Below are 8,423 nucleotides of genomic sequence, written 5' to 3' on the forward strand. Positions count from 1 at the left end.
CCTTTTCTGCCGTTTGAGTGCCAGAATTATTCCTCTCTAGGCTCTTACTATCCTTAGAGGGATTTTGGGTAACAGTTTACTCATTTCTTGGCTTTCTGCTGCCTTGAAGTGGGGTATTTAATGTCTTCCCACTTCTTAATTGAACTGCTTGGCATTCTTCTGTTATTTGTTTTGATAACTGCTGTTCTATTTGCTTCAACTGCACTTCCATATTCATATTAGCCATTCTTGTTTCTTGTAATATCTCCTTGAATTCGGCTAGCTGTTTTGTTAGAAAATCTAATTGCTGATTGAATTCAGCAGCTTGATCTGCAGGATTGAGTTCAGCAATTACTGTTTTAGCCTCTTTATTGATGGAAGATTCACTGCTTAGGTACAGATGCTGATTCCTGGCAACTGTATTAATGAGCTCTTGAGCTTCTTCAATTGTCTTTCTCATGTGGATAGATCCACCAACTGAGTGGTCTAGAGAAATCTGAGCTTTCTCTGTAAGCCCATAATAGAAGATGTCTAATTGCACTCATTCTGAAAACATTTCAGAGGGACATTTTCTTAGCATCTCTCTGTATCTCTCCCAGGCATCGTAAAGGGATTCATTATCTCCTTGTTTGAAGCCTTGGATGCTTAGCCTTAGCTGTGTCATCCATTTTGGAGGAAAATAGTGATTCAGGAATTTTTCTGACAGCTGTTTCCATGTCTTTATGCTGTCATTAGGTTCGTTATTTAACCACCTCTTAGCTTGGTCCTTTACAGCAAATGGAAATAGTAATAATCTGTAGACATCCTGATCTACTTCCTTATCATGTACTGTGTCAGCAATTTGTAAAAATTGTGCCAGAAACTCTGTAGGTTCTTTCTGTGGAAGACCGGAATACTGGCAACTTTGCTGCACCATGATAATGAGCTGAGGATTCAACTCAAAGCTACTGACTCCAATGGAGGGTATACAGATACTACTCCCATATGAAGCAGTAGTGGGGTTAGCATATGACCCCAGAGTCCTTCTGGACTGTTCATTTCCACTTAGGTCCATGATGGAGAAAGGGAGATGATGTGGATTTATTTTATTTATTTATATATTTTTTTTTAAAATTATTTTTGAAATAATAAAATAAAATAAAATGAAATAAAATAAAAAACTGAAATAAAAATAAAAATAAAAAATAAAAATAAAAATTTGAAAATATTTTATGAAGATTTTCGAAAAAAGTGAGGAGAGAGAAATTGGTTAGGATATTTTTGAAAAAGATGTGATTTGAAAAATTTTGACCAAATCAACCCAAGTAATTCGAAAATTGAGAAATTTGAGGAGAGGATAAATATTTTTTTGAATTTTGCATTTTATGATGAAAGAGAAAAATACATAAGAGACACAAGATTTTAAATTTTTAAATCTAATGCTCCTTCTTTTCGAAAATTTTGGAGGGAAAAAAACCAAGGAACACCAAACTTAAAAATTTTAAGATCAATGCACAAAGAGACTCAAGAACACCTTGAAGATTCACAAGAACACCAAGAACAAAAGATAAAACACCAAACTTAAAATTTTTGGGAAAACTAAAATAAATTTTCGAAAATTAAAGAAAAAATAAAAAGAAAACACGAAACTTAAAATTTGACGCAAGATTTAATCAAAGAAAAATTATTTTTGAAAAGAGGATACCAAAAACATAAGCCAATGCTCTAACCAACTGAGCTATGAAAGAAAAAATATTTTCTAAAAGAAAAATCTTTTTGGAATTTTCGAAAATCACAAGAAAAACAAGGAAAAACACAAAACAAGAAAAACTGAAGATCAAACAAGAAAAATAAACAAGAACAACTTGAAGACCAAGAAAGAACAATGAACATGCAATTCGAAAATTGAGAGACAAAGAAAAGCATTCAATTGACACCAAACTTAGAATAAGACACTAAACTCACGAAAAAAAATTAAAAATGGATAAAGAAAAATAATATTTTTGAAAAATTTTTGAAAAGAAAATAAAGGACTCAGATTTGATGACTCTATAGCAACAAAAATAAATTATTCCTAATCTAAGCAACAAAATAAACCTTTAGTTGTTCAAACTCGAACAATCCCTGGCAACGGCGCCAAAAACTTGGTGCACGAAATTGCAATCACACTTTTGCAATCCGCACAACTAACCAGCAAGTGCACTGGGTCGTCCAAGTAATACCTTACGTGAGTAAGGGTCGAATCCCGCGGAGATTGTTGGCTTGAAGCAAGCTATAGTTATCTTGTTGATCTTAGTCAGGATGCCAATAGGGTTCTTTCGTTTTAATTGTAAAAAGTCAAAGGGCATAAAATAAATATTTATTGTGCAATAATGGAGAATATGTTGGAGTTTTGGAGATGCTTTGTCTTCTGAATTCCTATAACATAATGCTTCCTCATTTTCAAAAGTGCAAAGTCCCTTCCATGGCAAGCTGTATGTAGGGTGTCATCGTTGTCAATGGCTACTTCCCATCCTCTCAGTGAAAATGGTCCAGATGCTCTGTCACAGCACGGCTAATCATCTGTTGGTTCTCGATCATGTTGGAATAAGATCCATTGATCCTTTTACGTCTATCACTACGCCCAACACTCACGAGTTTGAAGCTCGTCACAGCCATTCAATCCTTGAATCCTACTCGGAATACCACAGACAAGGTTTAGATTTTCTGGATTCTCATGAATGCCGCCATCAATTCTAGCTTATACCATGAAGATTCTGATTAAGGAATCTAAGAGATATTCATTCAATCTAATTTAGAACGGAGGTGATTGTCAGACACACGTTCATGGATTGAGGAAGGTGATGAGTGTCACAGATCATCACCATCTTCATAGTGAGGCACGAATGAACATCTTAGATAGGAACAAGCATGTTTGAATGGGAAACAGAAATAATTGCATTAATTCATCGAGACGCTGCAGAGCTCCTCACCCCCAACAATGGATTTTAGAGACTCATGCCGTCAAAGAGTATAAAATTCAGATCTGAAAATGTCATGAGATACAAAATAAGTCTCTAAAAGTTGTTTAAATACTAAACTAGTAACCTAGGTTTACAGAAAATGAGTAAACTAAGATAATTGGTGCAAAAATCCACTTCTGGGGCCTAATTGGTGTGTGCTGGGGCTGAGACTTAAACTTCTCATGTGCCTGGGCTATTTCTGGAGTTGAACGCCAGATTGTAACCTGTTTCTGGCATTGAACTCCAACTTGTAACCTGCTTCTGGCGCTGAACGCCAGACTGCCAGTTTATGTCGTCTTTCTTCATGCAAAGTATAGACTATTATATATTGCTGAAAAGCCCTGGATGTCTACTTTCCAACCCAATTGAGAGAGCGCCAATTGGACTCCTGTAGCTCTAAAAAAGCCATTCCAAGTGAGGGAGGTCAGAATCCAACAGCATCAGCAGTCCTTTTTCAGCCTAAATCAGATTTTTGCTCAGTTCCCTCAATTTCAGTCAGAAGATACCTGAAATCACAGAAAAACACATAAACTCATAGTAAAGTCCAAAAATATAATTTTTGCTTAAAAACTAATAAAATTCTATTAAAAAGCTAATTAAAACATGCTAAAATCTACATGAAATTACCCCTAAAAAGCGTATAAAATATCCGGTCATCAAGAAGCATCTCAATTACTGCCATTGGAGCAAACAATTTTGAGCTGAAACCTCAACTAGTTGCTCTAATGCAACAGAACTGCAAGTTTCATGGACTTCCATCAGAAGATCTCTACCAATTTTTAACTGAGTTCTTGCAGATCTGCGAGACTGTTAAGACTAATGGAGTAGATCCTGAAGTCTGTAGGCTCATGCTTTTCCCTTTTGATGTAAGAGACAGATTTAGAACATGGTTGGACTCACAACCTAAAGATAGCCTGGACTCTTGGGATAAGCTGGTCACGACCTTCTTGGTTAAGTTCTTTCCTCCTCAAAAGCTGAGCAAGCTTAGAGTGCATGTTCAGATCTTCAAGCAAAAAGATGGTGAATCCCTCTATGAAGCTTGGGAAAGATACAAGCAGATGACCAAAAAGTGTCCTTTTGACATGTTTTCAGAGTTGACCATGATAGATATATTCTATTATGGTCTATCTGAGTTCTCTAAAATGTCACTGGACCATTCTGCAGGTGGATCCATTCACCTAAAGAAAATGCCTGCAGAAGCTCAGGAACTTATTGAAATGGTTGCAAATAACCAATTCATGTACACTTCTGAGAGGAATTCCGTGAATAATGGGACGCCTCAGAGGAAGGGCGTTCTTGAAATTAATGCTCTGAATGCCATATTGGCTCAGAACAAAATGTTGACTCAGCAAATCAACAAGATTTCTCAAAGTCTGAATGGATGGCAAAATGCATCCAACAGTACTAAAGAGGCATCTTCTAAAGAAGAAGCTTATGATCCTGAGAACCCTGCAATGGCAGAGGTAAATTACATGGGTGAAACTTATGGAAACACCTATAATTCATCATGGAGAAATCATCCAACGTTTTTATGGAAGGATCAACAAAAGCCTCAACAAGGCTTTAATAATGGTGGAAGAAATAGGCTCAGCAATAGCAACAGATAGAGAATTCTGAGCAGAGCTCCTCTAACTTAGCAAACATAGTCTTTGATCTGTCTAAGGCCACTTTAAGTTTCATGAGTGAAACAAGGTCCTCCATCAGAAATTTGGAGGCACAAGTGGGCCAGCTAAGTAAGAAAGTCACTGAAACTCCTCCTAGTACTCTCCCAAGCAATACTGAAGAAATTCCAAAAGGAGAGTGAAAGGCTATTGACATAATCAACATGGCCGAACCTAGAGAGGAAGGAGAGGACGTGAATCCTAATGAGGAAGACCTCATGGGACGTCTCTCAAGCAAGAAGGAGTTCCCTATTGAGGACCTAAAGGAATCTGAAGGTCATATAGAGACCATAGAGATCCCATTAAATCTCCTTCTGCCATTCATGAGCTCTAAAGACTATTCTTCCTCTGAAGAGGAAGAAGATGTAATTGGAGAGCAAGTTGCTCAATATCTAAGAGCTATCATGAAGCTGAATGCCAAGTTGTTTGGTAATGAGACTTGGGAACGTGAACCTCCCTTGCTCATTAGTGAACTAGATACATGGGTTCAGCAAACTTTACCTCAAAAGAGACAGGATCCTGGTAAATTCTGAATACCTTGTACCATAAGCACCATGACCTGGCTCTGTGTGACCTAGTGTCAGGCATAAATCTTATGCCACTCTCTGTAATGGAGAAGCTAGGGATCATTGAGGGATAGCCTGCCATATTCTCATTACAAATGGCAGACAAGTCAGTAAGACAAGATTATGGATTGGTAGAGGACGTGTTAGTGAAGGTTGAAGGCCTTTACATCCCTGCTGATTTCATAATCTTAGACACTAGGAAGGAGGAAGATGAATGCAGCATCATTGGAAGACCTTTCCTAGCCACAACAGGATATGTGATAGATGTTAACAGATGAGAATTAGTCCTTCAATTGAATGGGGACTACCTTGTGTTTAAGACCCAAGGGTGTTCTTCTGTATACATGGAGAGGAAGCATGAAAAGCTTCTCTCAGTACAGAGTCAAACAAAGCTTCCACAGCCAAACTCTAAGTTTGGTGTTGGGAGGCCACAGCCAAACTCTAAGTTTGGTGTTGAATCCCCACATCCAAACTCTAAGTTTGGTGTTGGGAGTCTACAACATTGACTTGATCACCTGTGAGGCTCCATGAGAGTCCACTGTCAAGCTAGTGACATTAAAGGAGCGCTTATTGGGAGGCAACCCAATTTTTATTTATCTAATTTTATTTTTATTTCATTGTTCTTTTATGTTTTATTAGGTTCATGATCATGTGGAGTCACAAAAAAAATTACTAAAATTAATAATAGAATAAAAAACAGCAGAAGAAACAGCACACCCTGGAGGGAGGGCTTACTGGCGTTTAAACGCCAGTAAGGAGCATCTGGCTGGCGTTCAACGCCAGAACAGAGCATGGATCTGGTGTTGAACGCCAGAAACAAGCAACATCCTGGCGTTTAAACGCCAGGAATACACCCTGAGGAAAGCTGGCGCTGAACGCCAGAAATAAGCATGGAACTGGCGTTCAACGCCAGAAACATGCTGCACATGGGCGTTGAACGCCCAAAACAAGCATGAAGCTGGCGTTCAACACTAGAAACAAGCATCAATCTGGCGTTAAACACCAGGATTACATGCATAGGGCATTTTACACGCCTCATTGGTGCAAGGATGTAAATCCTTGACACCTCAGGATCTGTGGACCGCACAGGATCATCTCAGGATTTGTGGATCCCACAGGATCCCCACCTACCTCAACTCACCTTATCTCTTCTTCACACAATCCAATAATGCTCTTTCCCAAAATCCTTTCACCAATCACCTCAATCTCTCTTCCCCATCACCTCTTCACCATTCACATCCATCTACCCTTCTCCATAAACCCCACCTACCTTCAAAATTCAAAATCTCTTTTCCACCCAAACCCACCCTAAATGGCCGAACCTACCCCTTCTCCCCTTACTATATAAACCCCTCTATCCTTCCTCATTTTCACACACCACAACCCTCTCTTCTTTACCTTGGCCGAACCCACACACCTCCACCTTTCATCCATATTTTCTTCTTCTTCTTCTTCTCTTCTTTCTTTGTTTGCTCGAGGACGAGCAACAATTCTAAGTTTGGTGTGGTAAAATCATAGCTTTTTTGTTTTTTCATAACCACTGATGGCACCTAAGGCTAAAGAAACCTCACGAAAAGGGAAAGGGAAGACAAAAGCTTCCACCTCCGAGTCATGGGAGATGGAGAGATTCATCTCCAAAGCCCATCAAGATCACTTTTATGATGTTGTGGCTAAGAAGAAGGTGATCCCTGAGGTCCCTTTCAAGCTCAAGAAAAATGAGTATCTGGAGATCCGACATGAGATCCAAAAAGAGGTTGGGAAGTTCTGACCAACCCCATTCAACAAGTTGGAATCCTAATGGTTCAAGAGTTCTATGCCAATGCATGGATCACTAGGAACCATGATCAAAGTATGAACCCGAACCCAAAGAATTATCTTACAATGGTTCGGGGGAAATACTTAGATTTTAGATCGGAAAATGTGAGGTTGGCATTCAACTTGCCCATGATGCAAGGAGATGAACGCCCCTACACTAGAAGGGTCAACTTTGATCAAAGGTTTGACAAAGTCCTCATGGACATATGTGTGGAAGGAGCTTAATGGAAAAGAGACTCAAGAGGCAAGTTGGTTCAATTGAGAAGACTGGACCTTAAGCCTGTGGCTAGAGGATGGTTGGAGTTCATCCAATGCTCCATCATCCCTACTAGCAACCGATCCGAAGTTATTGTGGATCGGGCCATCATGATTCATAGCATCATGATTGGAGAGAAAGTATAAGTTCATGAAGTCATCTCTCTTGAATTCTACAAAATAGCCAAAAAGCCCTCCACCATGGCAAGGCTAGCTTTTCCTCATCTTATTTGCCATCTATGTTACTCAGCGGGAGTTATCATAGAAGGAGACATCCCCATTGAAGAGGATAAGTCCATCACTAAGAAAAGGATGTGAAGTTAAACCCATTCAATGAACATATCTGGTGGGCATCTTCTTGTTAAGTCATTGAACCTCTCCCATGCCTCAAAGAGAGCCTCACCATCTTGTTGCCTAAAAGTTTGCACCTCATCTCTCAGCCTGTTAATTCTTTGAGGAGGGTAGAACCTTGACAAAAATTTGTTCACCACATCTTCCCAATTTGTTAAGCTCTACTTTGGGAAGGTTTCAAGCCACTTGGATGCTTTGTCCTTGAGTGAAAAGGGGAACAAAGCAGCCTATAGACATCCGGGTGGACTCCATTAGACTTCACAGTGTCACAAATTCTCAAGAAGGTGGTTAGATGTTAATTGGGGTCTTCTTGAGCACTTCCTCCAAATGAGCAGTTGTTCTGAACAAAGGTGATGAGCTGGGGTTTTAGTTCAAAGTTGTTGGCATGTATGGTGGGCTTTTGGATGCTACTTCCACAGTTTCCTGGGTTTGGATTAATGTAAGAGCCTAGAATGCTCTTCTCTTGCCCAGCATGATTTACAGGGCCTTCTCTGGCATGGTTGTGAGCTTCTCCTTCTTGATTGTTTTCCAAGTTCTCCTCCATGTTGGTTTTAAAATACTCTTCCTCTTCCTCAGCACCCACAACTCCTTTCCCTCTTGCTTCCCTCCTTAGTCTCCGGAGGGTCCTTTCAGGTTTTGAAATCGAAGGAAGTTGAAGCTCCCCCTCTTCTCCCTGTCATACAACTAACAAAACACACAACAAATGATGAAATAAAGAGATTATTCTTGTTAGAGTGATTGTTAGTGTGAGTGGTGCAAATAATCAAACAGTTAGTGGGTTAGTGAGCAGAATTGTAAATAATAATAAAGAAAGA

At 39.3% G+C, this 8,423-nt stretch overlaps 1 non-coding gene across 1 annotated transcript; it reads left to right on the plus strand.

Moving 5' to 3' along the window:
• Nucleotides 1-7,593: 7,593 nt before the first annotated feature.
• Nucleotides 7,594-7,700, plus strand: LOC112804928 (small nucleolar RNA R71). The gene has a single exon (XR_003203543.1). It is a non-coding gene; the product is annotated as a small nucleolar RNA R71 (small nucleolar RNA).
• Nucleotides 7,701-8,423: the final 723 nt, after the last annotated feature.

This window comes from Arachis hypogaea, chromosome 5 (assembly GCF_003086295.3).
Source record: "Arachis hypogaea cultivar Tifrunner chromosome 5, arahy.Tifrunner.gnm2.J5K5, whole genome shotgun sequence".
NCBI lineage: Eukaryota > Viridiplantae > Streptophyta > Magnoliopsida > Fabales > Fabaceae > Arachis > Arachis hypogaea.